Source organism: Talpa occidentalis, unplaced genomic scaffold (assembly GCF_014898055.3).
Source record: "Talpa occidentalis isolate TD23 unplaced genomic scaffold, MPIMG_talOcc4v2.1 talOcc4.12, whole genome shotgun sequence".
Classification (NCBI taxonomy): Eukaryota; Metazoa; Chordata; class Mammalia; order Eulipotyphla; family Talpidae; genus Talpa; species Talpa occidentalis.
In genome coordinates this window covers 1,328,021-1,343,308 of record NW_023601212.1, presented here as the reverse complement: position 1 = coordinate 1,343,308, position 15,288 = coordinate 1,328,021, and the positions used below count along the sequence as shown (strand labels likewise).

At 47.3% G+C, this 15,288-nt stretch overlaps 1 long non-coding RNA gene across 2 annotated transcripts in view; it reads right to left on the bottom strand.

Annotated features, from left to right (window-relative positions):
- LOC129145443 (uncharacterized) overlaps positions 1-1,878 on the bottom strand; it is a 165,072-nt gene extending 163,194 nt beyond the window's left edge. For both annotated transcript variants that reach the window (XR_008550979.1, XR_008550980.1), the window contains exon 1: positions 1,840-1,878. This is a non-coding gene — a long non-coding RNA (uncharacterized LOC129145443). The remainder of the gene's footprint in view (positions 1-1,839) is intronic.
- Positions 1,879-15,288: the final 13,410 nt, after the last annotated feature.

The window sequence follows — 15,288 nt, the reverse complement described above, 5'->3', positions numbered from 1 at the left end:
AAGAATCACTGTGAAACGCATGTGTGAATATGCAGGCGAGGCCTCTGGGGTGCCACCCAAACATCTGCACTTCCCTGGCATTCACCGTGTCTTCAGATCAATGCCCAGCTCTGCTTTGAGAAGGACGGCCGTGGAGTGTCCGCACCTCACTGCCCTGACCGGGCCCGTGGCGCTGGTGCTTTCTAAAACCCTTCATGATCCGAAAAGTTTCATGACAGGAAAAGGGCTTATGTCACTCAGTTATTCACCTGGACCTATTTCTTACCCCAGACTTCCTGAGAACCCGAAATAAGAGAATTCTGTTTCTTCTATGCCAATTTGTTTCTTTTTTTCTCACACATTCCTGAGCACCTAGTTTAGGACAGAAATTGTGCTTAAAAGCTAAGTGTGCAGGGCCTCCCCGGTGGCACAGAGGTTGAGCGCTGGGTTGTGAAGCTGCCCACAGCCTCTGCAGCGCTGGTTCGATCCCCGGCCACCGGGTGAGGGTCCCGCATGGCGCGCAGACCTCTCCTGCCGCCCGCTGCTCCCCTCAGCAGTGTCCTTCGGTCCTTCTGCCTGCTCTGCTCCCCGCTCTGGCTCTGGTGAATCCTCTCACCCTCCCGCGCGTCTGACTGTACCCTGGTTCTTGTATAAGTAAATAAATAAATCTTTTTAAAAAATTAAAAAAAATAAAAGCTAAGTGTGCAGAGGTGAGTAAGGACAATATCGCCTTTCAAATTTTTACAGTCTTGTCCTTTCATAGACAGACTAAGTCACTTTTGCCTCGACTGATAAAGCTGATGGGAAGTTGACAAGTTTTCACTGGTGGGGTGAACGGGGCCACCCGGATGACTGTAAATGTCTGTTCTTAAATTAACTCCAAAAAGCCCAATCTGTGCATTGCCAGTACAGACACGTGCTGGTTCTCGGGGTACACACTTATGCAAAGAGGGAATGCAACGTTACACAACAACAAATTAATTTTAAAACGTTCTGTCATTAATGAGGCTACTGTGGCTATTTTTGTTTGGTAGAAAACACGCCTGTTTTGAAGGAATATAACCAAATCCTTCCATCAGAGGGTCTGTGTGGACTCTGATCATGGCTCAGACCCTATTTATTACAGACAGAAGAGACTGTTCTCGCCCACGGGAGAAATGGGAGATGGCTGGAGGACGAGCACTCACTCGACCGCAACCCATGAGAACATTTTCCTTGTAAAGTGATGTGTAGTTACAAACACCTTCATTACTTCTTCCAAGTTGAAAGCACCAGCGGTGGTGGGGGGGGATGCAATGGCTTCTTTCGAGTCTTAGAGGTTGGTTGCTCATTTGATTACTGTATCTAAGGAAATGTAAAAGGTGGTGTCTCGTTTAAAATAGAATCCGTAAGAAAGCACTTAGGGAAACAGCTACCAAAATTAAGCTGTCACGCATCCTGAACAACAGGGCAAAGACCCTTCATTTCCTCAGAAGCCCTAGATGCCAGGCTTCCAGGGCAGAAGGCCTTCATCTCCACGAGCCCAGTGCCTTCACCTCCGAGAGCCACACCTCCCCTCGCTGGCAGCTTGCTCTTAGTCTGAGAGTGAGGCCTGCAGACGACTGGCTGGACATGAGAGTCTGGAGAACATGAATAAACGCCGCACAGGACAGCACCGTGTATGTGTAGTCACCTCACTGCAGACACTGTGGGAGCTGCGTGGACACTAGCCTGGCCTGGGGGCTCTGCATAGAGAGAGTTGGCCACTTGTGGGTGGGAAGTTTGGAGACTGAGCAGGCCCCGAGGAAGAACTGGGAAGGCCGCACGAATCTCTCCACAATTTAAGTTGCATAAGAAGAAAGCCTGAACAAAATACGTTACCTTAAAGAGAAGCGTCCCCGCAGAGAAAGGGGTGGGCTGTATTATCCCGAGTTCTAAGCGTCTTCCAGCAGCTTCCAGGGCCGTGTCAAGCCAGGCTGGAGCCTGATGAAGAATGGAAAACATGTGCTATTATGTAAAAGATCTAATACATTTTAGTTGATAAGTTTGTTGCCAGATCATTAAAGTGGCAAATTTCAATGTTTAAAAAGTTTAAAAGTAGGTTTATTACACTTTCATTTCAAATCATTTATTTATACCCAAACACAATTTATTATAATTATACTTTGTTGGTTTAAATAGAAGGAAAACAACCAAGAATTTTATAAAGACTCCTTGTCGTCACATCTCACTTTCCACTGAGAGAACTGCCATCTTTGAGAATTCATCATGATCGAATGACAATTTGAGGGAAGTAAGAGTGGGACATCTTGACTAATTTTATTACTCCTATCACTCCATATCGAAAGTTGCACGATGCAGAGAGGAAGCCGTATATAGTCTTAACTGTCTATGCTCCAAAGAGAAACAAGCTAAATAATACTGAGCTAATGATCTTTCCTAATACATTGGAGAAAAGAACAACAGAACAAATTCAGATAAAGAAGGAAATCATAAAGATAGAAATTAATGAAATGGGTGACAGCATAAAACACGAGGGATCATAAAAGTCAAATGTCATTTAAGCAGAAAAACTCACATAATAATAATTTTTAGAAACCTCTGTTGAGGTTAAGCAAACAAAAAAAGAGACATTTCCCACAAAGAATGATAAAAGGAGACAAATGCAGTGAGGACACTTTTCAAGAAAATTGAGGTATTTTTAAAGATAATTCAACTGAAAGGCAGGGCTCCTGAGCAATACAAAGCCTCTGTTCCAGCGAAGGTCAGAACACAAAATTCACACAATCCTACAAAAACTTAGCTGTCAAAATTGAGTTAAGAAAACGGAATCTATAAATCAGACTCTGTATTTTAAAGATACTGAAGGTGAAATTAAAGCTAAAAGTTTTCCCAAAAGAAAACACCAGACCCAGGAATTCCGCTCCAAGGGGAGAGAGTTCTTAGATCCAGCAAGACCCTAAGGATACGATTCAGAAATCCCCTCACGTGAACATCATAATTGTCCTTCACTTTTCCAAGATACGGCTTTCTTGCCCCATTTGGCGTCTGTTTCCTCACACTCCGGCCCTCTAATCCCCAGCACGTGCTACCATCCCCAGGCGCCCGGCTCTTACCTGTCTTTGCCCTTCACCTCACCAGCCCTAAGAACACAGAGTAGGCCTCAGCGCAGAGTAGGCCTCACATAAACATTTATGTCAGTTAATAAATGAACCCCCAGGGCCTCCCCGGTGGCGCAGCGGTTGAGCGCTGGGCTGTGAAGCTGCCCGCGGCCTCTGCAGCGCCGGTTCGATCCCCGGCTGCTCCCCGGCCACCGGAGGAGGGTCCCACATGGCGCGCAGACCTCTCCTGCCGCCCGCTGCTCCCCTCAGCAGTGTCCTTCGGTCCTTCTGCCTGCTCTGCTCCCCGCTCTGGCTCTGGTGGATTCTCTCACCCTCCGTGCTTCTGACTGTGCCCAGTGCTTGTATAAATAAATAAATCTTAAAATAAATAAATAATGAACCCCCAAAGCACTAAATCTTATTTTTTGATATATTAAGTTTCTATAGGTGAAATTTTTATGTGATTCCCCCGTCTACTGCTACCAGTTGTCTCCCACTGACATTTACTTTTTAAAGATTCTATTTATTTATTTATTTATTTATTTATTTATACAAGAACCGGGGTACAGGCCAGATGCGCGGGAGGGTGAGATGATTCCCCAGAGACAGAGTGGGGAGCAGAACAGGCAGACTGACTGAGTGCACTGCTGAGGGGAGCGGCGGGGAGACAGGAGGGGTCTGCCGCGCCGTGTGGGTAGCCCCCTGGCCGGGGCTGGAACCCGCGCTGCAGAGGCTGCGGGCAGCTTCCCAGGTTCCATCTCAGCCCCCTGCGCCGCCAGGGAGGCCCGCGCTGCCCGGACTGTGGGTGACCCTCACACGGCGGTGCCCACGCGGCGCACATTTCCCCTGACCCGTCCGCGCAGGCCGGGGTTCGCATCCCCCTCCGGGCCTGTCCGCGGGGGGCCCGAGCGGACCCCGCGGCGCGGGCGGCGGACACGGCGGACACGCGGGCCGGGCGGGCGCTGACCGCCCGGGGGCACCTGAGCTGCGGGGGCGGCCGGTCAGCCCCGGTCCGGCGAGTGGACGACGCAGCAAAGGCGCGTGAATCGCGGGACTCGCGGGCGCGGCCAGCGGGGCCGCGGCTGCCCCGGGGAGGGTCAGGGCCGGCCCGGCGGGGGCGGAGCGCGGGGGCCGGGGGCTCCCCGAGGCCGGCGAGGCGGGGCCGGGGGAGGACGCGGCCCGGGAAGGGGAGACGCGCGGGGGCCTCCGCGGGGTAAACGCGCCCCAATCGCCGGGTCCATCCCGGGCCTGACGTCCGCGCTGCGGAGACTCGGAGGGGCGGCGGCTCCCCCTCCCCTCACCGGGAACCCCATCTGCAGAGCTGGGTGCGGTCCGCAGCCCCGGAGAGGGCGCGGCCACGGGACCCCGCAAGCCCAGTCCTGGGTGTCTGCCCTGAGGACGCAGCATCATCCACTCCAAAGGGCACCTGCGCCCCTGTGTTCACAGCGGCTCTGTTGACAAGAGCTCAGGTCTGGAAACAGCCCAAATGCCCCAAAATAGATGGCTGGATCAAGAAGATGTGGTCGATATACACCATGGAATATTACTCAGCCATCAAAAAGATAAACACATGCCATTTGCAGCAACATGGATGGCGCTGGAAGGGATCATGCTCAGCGAAATAAGCCAGAAAGAAAAAGAAACATACCGGATGGTCTCACTCATAGCAGGAATCTAGAAAACTTAAATAAGGGACCAGGAAAAAGAATAACTATAAGAAAGTGAAAATCAAAATCAACAAAAAACTATGAACCAGAGACACTACGGGGAGGGGTGGAGAAGGGATTAGGGTCAAAACAAAGGGGGGTGGGAATTGTACGGGGAATATAACCAAAATGAAAATGCACACATTGTGCAAAGATGAAAAATGATGTAAGAATTATATAAAATAAATTTTAAAAAAAGACGCAGCACTATGAAGCTGGCCACAGCCTCTGCAGCAAGAGTTCGATCCCCAGCCAGGGAGCTACCCACATGGCGCGGCAGACCTCTCCTGTCTCCCCGCTGCTCCCCTCAGCAGTGAATTTCAGTCCATCCGCCTGTTCTGCTCCCCACTCTGTCTCAGGTGAATCCTCTCACACACACCTCTGGCCTGTGCCCCAGTTCTTGTATGCATAAATAAATAAATAAATCTCTTTTTTAAAAAATGAATAAGTAACCTTCGGCTAGCAAGATGCTCCATTCAGCAAAACTAACCAGCCCGCCCTTGACAGCAACGCGTGTTTCTCCCTTTTGGGACATTAACTAGCGTCCCCCGCCAAGGTACAGGGGCAGGGCAATGTGGGGTGGGGGGCCGAGGAGGCATCTATCCACATTGGACACGAGATGCAAGGAAGAAAAAATCCTTTTTTTTTGGCATTGATTACAAGGTGACAGTTGACCTGCTGGCGCGCCAGGAGGATGGGCACGTGGTCCGCTCCCTCTGTGATGGGACAAGGCACGTCCCTCTCTTGACGTCAGTTTCATCAGCCAGAAGGACAGAGCAGGTGACATTGGGGTCATCTTCTTCTATTCCCACGTGGGCGACGGTTTTCATTGGAAGTGGACCCCGAATTTTGTCAGATATTTTTTCTTCATTTACTGAAATGATAGAGTTTTTCTGTTAATATGATCACCTCTGTGGATTGATTTTTACGTATGAAATTAACCTTGCCACGCTGGGATAAATCTCCCCTGGTCATGCCTCAGTTCTATACACTATTGGATGAATTAGCTAAAGAGTTTAAAGCATGTCCGCGTCTGTGGCCGGGAGGAAGAGGGCTCTGCTGTTTTCTTTTCTCGTAATATTTTTGCCTGCCTTTGGGGATAACATGGGTCTGATGATGAGTCGAAAAGCATTTGCTGGAAGAGTCAAAGGTGCTGCATCTCCTCCGCAAATCCTCCAGGGAAAGCACCAGGGAGGACACCTGGACGTGGCATCTCTGCTCCTGGGGGTGGCGCGGGAACATTTTAAAGGACTAAAGAGGTTTCTGTACTAGACGCGGGTCTGTTCAGATTATCTATTTACCTCTGGAGTTTTGGTGTTTGGTCTCTTTCAAGGGCCTCGTTTCATCCAAGTTGTCGGTGCGCTGGCGTGCAGGCCTCAGCCGCCTCCCGCATCCCCCAGAGGACGGACCTCCAGGTCACCGCCCGGCCTGGCCATGTGGAGTCTCCCGGCTTCCTCAGATTGGCCGGGATAATGTGCATCAATTTCATCTTCCAAAAGAATTAGTTTTGGGTTTTTGATGACTCTGCATTTAATCTGTGCTTCTTTCTCTACTTTCCTAAGGTGCACGTGCGAACATTACTGTTGAGGCTGTTCTTCTGGTCCAGGCTCAGCAGCTCGGCTGTAAATCTTCCCGCCAGCAGCACCCCATAATTTTTGTATACCGAGCTTGCATTTTCATCCAGTTCAAAATACATCCTACTTCCCTCTTTTATTTCTTCTGTGATCCATGTGTTATTTAGAAATATGTTCAGTAGTTTCCAAATATTTAGGAAGTCAACATCATTCTATTTTAAGTTATACTTCAATTTCCTTGCAGACAGAGGACATATTTAAGACTCAAAACCCTTTAAATTTATTGAAACTTGTTACGTGGCCCAGAATAGAGTCGACTTTGGTAAAACCATCCCATACACTCGAAAATAATTTGTCTCTTCTCTTGGCCAACGGATATTCACGTCTTCCTATATTTTCTGTCAACTTGTTCTATAAAATATTGAGAGAAAGACCCTGAATTCTGCGGCATCTCTTATATATGTGCGTTTCTCTTTGCATTTATATCAATGTTTGCCGTCTGTGTTTAAAATTGTAAGTGCATAAACCTGAAGAATTATGTGGCCTTTAATGCACTGACTTCATTATTATGAAATGAGTATTTTATCATAAATCATTGTGTCTGATTTAATGCAGACATTCCAGTTTCCTTTTACTAGGATTAGGAAGGCACAGCTTGTCTATCCCTTCACTTTTAAAAAAATGAAGTTTCACTTTTGAACAGAGCAGAAAGCACTTGGGACTTCGCCCTCTCCTCCTAAGGACACTTTTTTATTCACACCTTGCATTAGTGTTTTACTAACATCTGCAATCGAAAATCAACATCAGTATCTAATTATTCACGAAAGCCCGCAGCTTAGCTCAGGGCTCCCTTAAGGTACGTGCTGGACATTTGCTAACAATCCTTCCTGCCACGTGTTCCCTGGGTGTTGACTAATCTGTGTCTTGCACACGCCCTCGTGCCCACGTGCAAACGCTTTCGCTGCCCTGAAGCCCTATGTGCACCTTCAGTCCATAGCCCCCCAGGGTCCTTTTAGTTTCCACCATTATTTTATATTTAAAGTGCTTTTTCTGGCCAGATACACCTAGTTGAGTCTTCCTCTTTTTAACTTCACTTAGTCTAGGTCTTTTTTTTTAATTTTTTATAAATTCTACTTTTAATTTCTACTTAAGAGCACAAATGTTCATATTATTTTGTATTCTATATGGCATGGCATAATTTGCAATGTGAAATTTTGAATCATGAAAATTTTTAGTAAGAACAAAATCAAGTTACTCGTTTGTCACCATAGTGGTTTCCTGCTCATAGTATTAAGTAATTATAATTTACACTGTAAATTTTCCAAGGGGATTTTCACTCAAAAAAAAAAAAAAAACTGGCACAATTTTAGTACAAATGTCAGATCTGTCAAAGATTGTTACCAAAATAGTTTGATTTTGAAGGCAATTTCCCCTATGTCTTTTTTTTTTTTTTTAAGATTTTTTTATACTAGAGCTGGGGTACAGGACAGAAGCGTGGGAGGGTGAGAGGATCCACCAGAGACAGAGTGGGGAACAGAACAGGCAGACTGACAAAATACACTGCTGAGGGGAGCAGCGGGGAGCCAGGAGAGGTCTGCCGCACCGTGTGGGTATCTCCCCATGTGGTCTGTTCAGAGCACTTGGGTGGGAATGTGGCTGCAGTTGTGTTTGGTTTAACTACTATGTTGCTATTTATTTTCTCTTTGTATTACCTGTTTTCATTTGTTTCCCTTTTTTCACTTTTCTTCCTCTTCTCCCTATTTTGTACTAAATATGATAATGACTCTAGTTTATCCCTTTACCGCCTTATCAGCCGTTGTATTCGTCCAGTGCTTGTGTGAGGGTCGCAGGTCTATGTCTTGACGTGTCAGCGTCTCCCCCACGTGATGTGACGCCCCTTTAGCTACGACACGAGCCTCACAACACAGTCCACCCCCATTTCTCCTCGCCTGGCCGTCACCCTCTCTTGGTCCTGCGTGGAAATGCTGCGTACATTGCGCTTCTAACAACACTGTCATCAATGTCTCCCATTGAAACGGTCATTTATAATTTAAAGAAATTTAAAGAACGAAATCACTGCACCCACGTCGTCACCCTCTCCAACACCCTCTTCTCTCCTCTGCACTGATCTGCATTTTCAGTGGCCATCAGCCCCACCTGGAGGCTCCCGCTGCCCCTTCTTGCTGTGAAGGCCTTGGGTTAATGGGTTACCCCACACACGCATCTCTGAAAAACTGCGTTTCTCCTGCACTCTGGGAAGATATTTCCTTCATGGATTAGAATTCCAGATGGATTTTCTCTTTCCCCTCTCAGTCCTTTGACGATGTGGCCCCATCCTGAACAGGAGGAGACTGTCCTTGTTTGTGTTTGCATGGACGGATGCAGTGTATCTGCCTGCTTTACCTATTTGTTCTTTATCCCGACTTGAGGCAATTAATTTATAATATGCCTAAATAATAGGCAATTGTTTATGGCATAATGAATTATAAGTTTAATATTCATATTACAATTGATAATACGTGTGGATTTGTGTGTCTGAGTGTGGGGGTGTATATGCATTACAGGTGCATTCGTTTCTGGTATGTCTAAGTTTATAATTTCATCAATTTCAGAAATAATTGAGCCATGACTTTATTGAATCTTTTTCCTGAAGCTTCTTTTGACTTCTCAATTTCAAATCTCCAAAGACACCTCCACGGCAGCTCACCTGGGCCCCTTATGTTTCGCTGTATTTGCTCTCCATTTCCATGCTTCAGGCGTGTCCTCTGAAACGTGTGGTCTCCTGCTAATTCCATCAAGTGCGATTTCATCTCAAACACTGTCATTTTCATCTTTCAGAGTTTAACATGGGTCTTTGCAAACCTGCCGTCCGCATTCTAGCTGACGCGCTCCCCTTACACTTCAGCTTAATGAACGTATAGAATTATAATGACTGTCCTAATTCCCTCATCTACTGATGCCACCAAGGGTGTCATTACTGGGTCAGTTGCAATTGATTGCTTTTGTCCCTCACGAGGGATTTTATGTTCCCACTCCTTTGTATGCTCAGTTATATTTTTATTAGAAGTGAGCGAGCCTGCGTGAATTTCACTCTGTGAAATGCTGACTGCTTCGATAGTTACATAAATAGTCGAGCTCTATTCCTTAGGCCCTGGGGACCATCCGAGCTTTTTGGGTCTTCTCTGAAACACCCACTAAGGGGGGACTGTGTTGGTGTTGAGGGATCGTTCTCTCTTCTCCCGAGACAGACGCCTTCGAAAGCGCCATCTGAGTCTCAGGAACCTTGAGGTTTTATTTCTAGCTCGCAACAGGACACTTGCTAGCCGGCTCTGAATGGGTTCTCCATGGTGTGAACTGGTGAGCTCAGTCCAGGTGGTGACAGGGACTCTTTGCAGAGCTCAAGGGCTCGTCCTCGACGGCAGTGTCCACGCCGCCCTCTGCATGAGCGCCCGCCCCGGCCCCCACCGCTCTCCTTGCTGCCTGGGCGGGGGCTGCTTCTCCTGGCGCCTGGACACTCTCACTCCCAGGAGTGAGCAGGACAATCACAAAGGCGGCTCCTTCTTTCTCATCTTGGGGACCCCCTCTGGTCACTGCTTCGTGTCCAACATCCCTTTCATTTGTGTTTTTATATCTATTCTATTTGGCTTTTTAGGTTTTTGAGCAGCTGCCAGTAGAAATAACAAATGTGATATTTTTCCACCGTGTAATTCAGTGTTGCACGTTTGGAAACCTGCAGGACTCAGCTGACCAGTGCGGTCCCAGAGACGAAGGCATGAGGTCCTCAGGCATTTCTTTACGAAGACGACTGGACGGTGCGGCCTCTCTAAACGCCACAAAGCCTTCCCAGCTCCTCCCAGGCAAAAGCCAAAGTCCGTGCTGGTCAGTGACTTCCCCTGCAGTCTCTCGGGCCCAGCACAGCCCCGACCCCTCTCCTCCCCCCTGCTCCGTACCTTGCTCACCTCCCCCTGCGTCTCCCCTGCCCCCATGTCCCCATCTCAGCTCCTCGGCCCCCTCTTGTCCCCGACGCCATCACCTCCCCTTACTTTCTTCCAGCTTCTCGGGCGGACTAAGCGCCGGTACCTTCTCTCCCGTTTGATTTTCCTGCAGCTGTTATCACGACGTGACACGCACACTGCTCATTTTTCTTTCTTGCTTTGTTTTTTTCCAATTAGACCAGCGCTCCACGATGACAGGGCTGTGTCTGCTCCGCACACGTCTGCGTCTAACACCGCAGAGAAAACGACAACCAAAGCCCTTTCCTTTATGACTTTAATAGATTTACTATCAATAACAACTTGGGGACGATGTCGACGAGCAAGAGGGCTGTGAAATCCAGGGTAACGAAGATAGAAAGATAAAGCGGAGAGAGCTTGACGGGACCACGTCTGCTCGAGGAAGTTAAACTGTAGCTTGAACACAATCTCAAACACTATAGCCCGAGTACACAACGCGCAGGGCACCGCAATCGCGTTTAGGAAGAACAGATGAAATTCCAGCACAGATTAACAGTGCTCACGGAGCCCTTAAAATGAAAGGAAAATGTAATTAGAGTTTAAGGACACAGCAGGCGAGATATTGCAAAGCTACGCGCGGCTCAAAACGAGACGCCTCTGCAGACAGTGCGCGGCCTCGAAGCCGGAAACATCACTGTGGCCGTGGGAGACAAGGACTGTGTGCGGGTGGGCGAGCTCAAATGTGAAATTAGTAATAAAAGCAGCTGGACGAGAGGCCACGCCTCAAGTGCTCAGAGCAAGAGCGAAAGCATGAGGCGGGAAAGACCAGGGATAGACCAGGGTCCTCTCTGCTTGCGCCAAGACAACAAGGGAGCAAGAAAGGCAGCCTGGTGGCCAGACGAAAATTAAACTAGGTGCTGAGAATTACAGGAAAAACGACAGTTTTAAAAAGACGGCGCTTGCTCTGGAAGGGAAGGTGTGATACAACAGTCAGCAGGGAAGTGGGGTGCACAGGTCCCTTTGGGGTGCACAGGTCCCCAAAGGTCTTACTAGTGTACCTCTAAAGGGGTGGCAGCAGACACAGGCCAGGGGATGTCAGTCCACTCTTATAACACTATGATGAAACGCTCTTATAACTGGACACTAATTTGGGGGTGATGGCAGGTGCCTCATAAAGCAGGAGAAGAACACAGACTCAACAGGGCAGTAGAGCGGGCAGCACCATCTAAGCAGAGGGACATGAGTGACTGCGATGACCACTGGGGGTGGGGCAGGCCGCAACCACCACCAAAATTAAGTTTTAAAAAAGAGGAACAGGTAGTGAGACAATTCAGCAAAGCAGCACCGCCCAAGGGCCACGTCACCCCTGGACACACCAGCAGGAGACCGAGGACCTCGCGTCTCTGTCCACAGCAGGGACTGAGGACTCAGCAACTCTCTTATTTAAGCTGACGCAACATGAAGACTTAGCCCAGGATGGTGACCAGTTTTTGCTCTCACAACTTCAGGGACCCCAAATGCATCTTTCGGTAAGTTCAGTCTTCCTGCGGTGATGAATCTGTGACCCCAGAGCTGGGTGAGCAGTGAAATGGAAAGATGAGGTGTACCTCGGACCCCCAGCATTCACGGTGTGACGCTGGACTCGGGAAACAAACCGCCTGATTGCGACACCAAATCCTTCACTGAAAGGAATACGGCACATGAAGCAATCTGATGATTAGCCTTACAATTTAAATTTGAAATGTGTAATTAAGACTGGTGACATGAAGATTAACACATTAGCGGATTTAAACTTTAGAGTTCTAAAGAGAACTTTATGCACTAAAAGTTTAATGTGATCGCTTCACAAGAATTGTTTACATAAGAAGATTTTGCCTGATCTTGCAGTAGGTCTGCCCTAGGAAGCACGTAAAAGGCCTTTCATGAAAAATTAAATGTACTCTGGAAGCTGTTAGATAGTTATATGGTTTTTAACTAAGCTGTAGATGGGACTATATCCAAAGCAGAGTTCTGATGAAATCTGCTGGATGTATGATCATGCTAACGTGATCAATTATCGGCCTGAACAGATGCTTCTCCGAAGAAGACAGAGATGGCCATGTGGAAAAATGCTCATCGTCACGTCGCAGGGAAATGCAAATTAAACCACGGCGAGACCCCACCTCACACCCCTGAGGGTGGCCCAGGTCAGAAAGACCAGAAACAAGTGCTGACAAGATGTGGAGAAAAAGGGCTTTTCGCTCACTGCTGATGGGAATGCAAACTGGCCCGTCCTTGTGGTACCCAGCATGAAGCTTTCTCAGAATATTCAAAATGTAGATCTACCCTATGAGGAAACAGCTCCACTGCTGGAAAGCTCCCCAAAGAGGGGGGACACCATTTTGTGGGGACACACACACTCCTCTGCTCATTACAGAGCTATTCACAGCAGCCAAGTTACAGAATCAGGGTGCCCAGGAAGAGGTGAGTGGGTTAGTGAGAGGTGGTCTGTGTCCACAGTGGAATCCTACCCAGTGGTCAGAAGAAAGACAAGCTCCCTACTTGCAAGAACGTGGAAGGACCTGGACGGGATATGGCTAAGAGGAATCAACCAGAAAAAGACAGACATTGCACAGTTTCACCGATCCATAGACTGAAGAAATAAAACAAAGGGGGCCTCCCCTGGTGGTGCAGGCGGTTGAGCACCATGCTGTGAAGCTGTCCACAGCCTCTGCAGCGCCAGTTCGATCCTGGCCGGCTGGTAAGGGTCCCACATGGTGAGGCAGACCTCTCCTGCCTCGCCCGCTGCTCCCCTCAGCAGTGTATTTCACTCAGTCTGCCTGTTCTGTTCCCCACTCTGTCTCTGGTTAATCCTCTCACCCCCACACCTCTGGCCTCTTCCCCAGTTCTTGTATAAATAAATAAATCTCCATTCTCCACCTCTGGTCACACACAGTGTTGTGAACCAACGCTACCTCAAGTGAAAAAAAAACAAAAAGTGAAAGAAAATTCTTGAGTAATAAAAAAATACTAAAAAAAAAATAATTGCTAAAAAAATATTAACCATCATCTCAGCTGCTGGAAAGATGGCACCAACAGACACAGGCAAGGCAGGTGTCCACAGGCCTTCAACTTACAGAAAGCACAGTAATTGCAAAGCAAATAAAATGAGGTGTGCCTGCAGTGTTGATGGCTAATTATGAGACTATCGTCGAGGCACAGAATTATCTGCACAACCAAACCATGTGTATTTTAATTTACTTGGCACGAGAATAGGGAGGGCAGAAGAATCAAAATCAAATAGAGCTCAAAACTGTACAAACGGCAAAATAAGAAACAAGATGCAAAATTATGAAATGTCACTAAGGGAATAAATCCAAGTATGTGAATAACATCTAGCGTGTATTCACATCAACATTCATGTGTACCTTGCACCTCAAAGGCGTAAGTATTGACATACATCCTGAGTCATCGCCATGAACCAACTGCCAAGTCCTTCATCCGTGAGGCCTAAAACCCACCTGCATGACAACATAATTCTGAACACTTAGAGAAGAAGCATCAGGTAAAAGTACAGAAGACACAGGGGAACATGGAGAACAGCCACAGCGTTAGTAAGAGAGAAAATGCAACCTACTATAAATACTAGGTGGTGGAAAGAGTGTCGTGTGACCGTGAAGAAAGACACGTTCCACAGCCGTGTTTCTGAGAACAATTTCCAGAGTTGGGTGACCGGGGTCCACCTCCAGACTTCTCTGTCTCCCCATTTGGCAAATCATTTCCTCCCTCAACACCTCAATGTCCTCTTTGTAAAATGAGGATAATAGTGGTGTCTACTTAATAGGGGTTTTTTTAAGCACCTACAAATTGCCAGGCATAGAATGTAGATGCTTGGTCTAAATAGCATTTTATTTAAATGGTGAAAGCGAAAACTGAAGAAGACATCTCAGGAATGAAAATCACAGCACAGCACTGCCATGGTTTGGGGAGACTTCATAGACTGTGCTGCAAATAGAATGTTCTTTATTTTCAATAGCCCCAAGTACATTTTTAAAAATGTATTTTCATGAGTCTCTAAAATAAGTTAAAAAAAATCTAGAAATAGCACAAAGAATTTACTAACCACACAGCAGTCAACGAAAATTAAGTAAGAGCACTAATAGAAATATTTTTCAGGAAATTAATAGAGCAAAGAAAAAACCATAAAATAATTATAGGGTAAAAATAAAGTAACTGTAAAATAATGATGAAAACGCTACACATTTAAGCCCACAGGCCATAACTCAACACTATCCACAGTTTAAAAATGTTACTACCAACTTAAAAAAATCTGAAATTCATATATCCATAAAAAAATAAGACTGTTAAATTTAAGTACAAATGCCTTGGATGAGAAAATGTATAAATACGAATGGCAAGTCATTTTCATAAAGAAGAATATTACATAATGTTAGTCAGGACGTTAAAATTCGCCGATAGAGGACTGTTAAATTATGTTAAATGTTTGTGACTTTATTTTTATGACTAAAAGGACAGTCCCACCAGCAGCTGCAGCTTGCATGGGGGGCAGGATCGTGGGGGGCGGCGCCGTGACCCAAGCGAGTCCAGCATGTCCCATCCCCACTCACACCAGCAAGGACTAAATGTCCACCCAAATGTCAAAACTGGCTCTCTTTGGTGATGAGTGACCAAGTTCTTGGCACATTGTCGAATGTCCTGCAGGCGTTGATGACCTTAATATCCCAAATCAGACTTGCATTATTGAGAAACGACCTGTCCCCCGAGCAGACAGCAGGCCGCAGCCGGGGGGCCCGAGCTGCCGCCTGGGAGCAGGGGCACGTGCTCCCAGGTGCTGGATTTACAGGAACGTTTTCCAAAGCAGGAAACGTGCGTCTCCCACAATTCTTGGAAAACGTTCCTGTAAATCCGTGAATGGAAGGAGAGTTTCTGAGCAGGAGGGGAAGCACTCACGGCAGCAGGGCCTCACCAGGGCAGCACACAAACATGCCACAGGCGG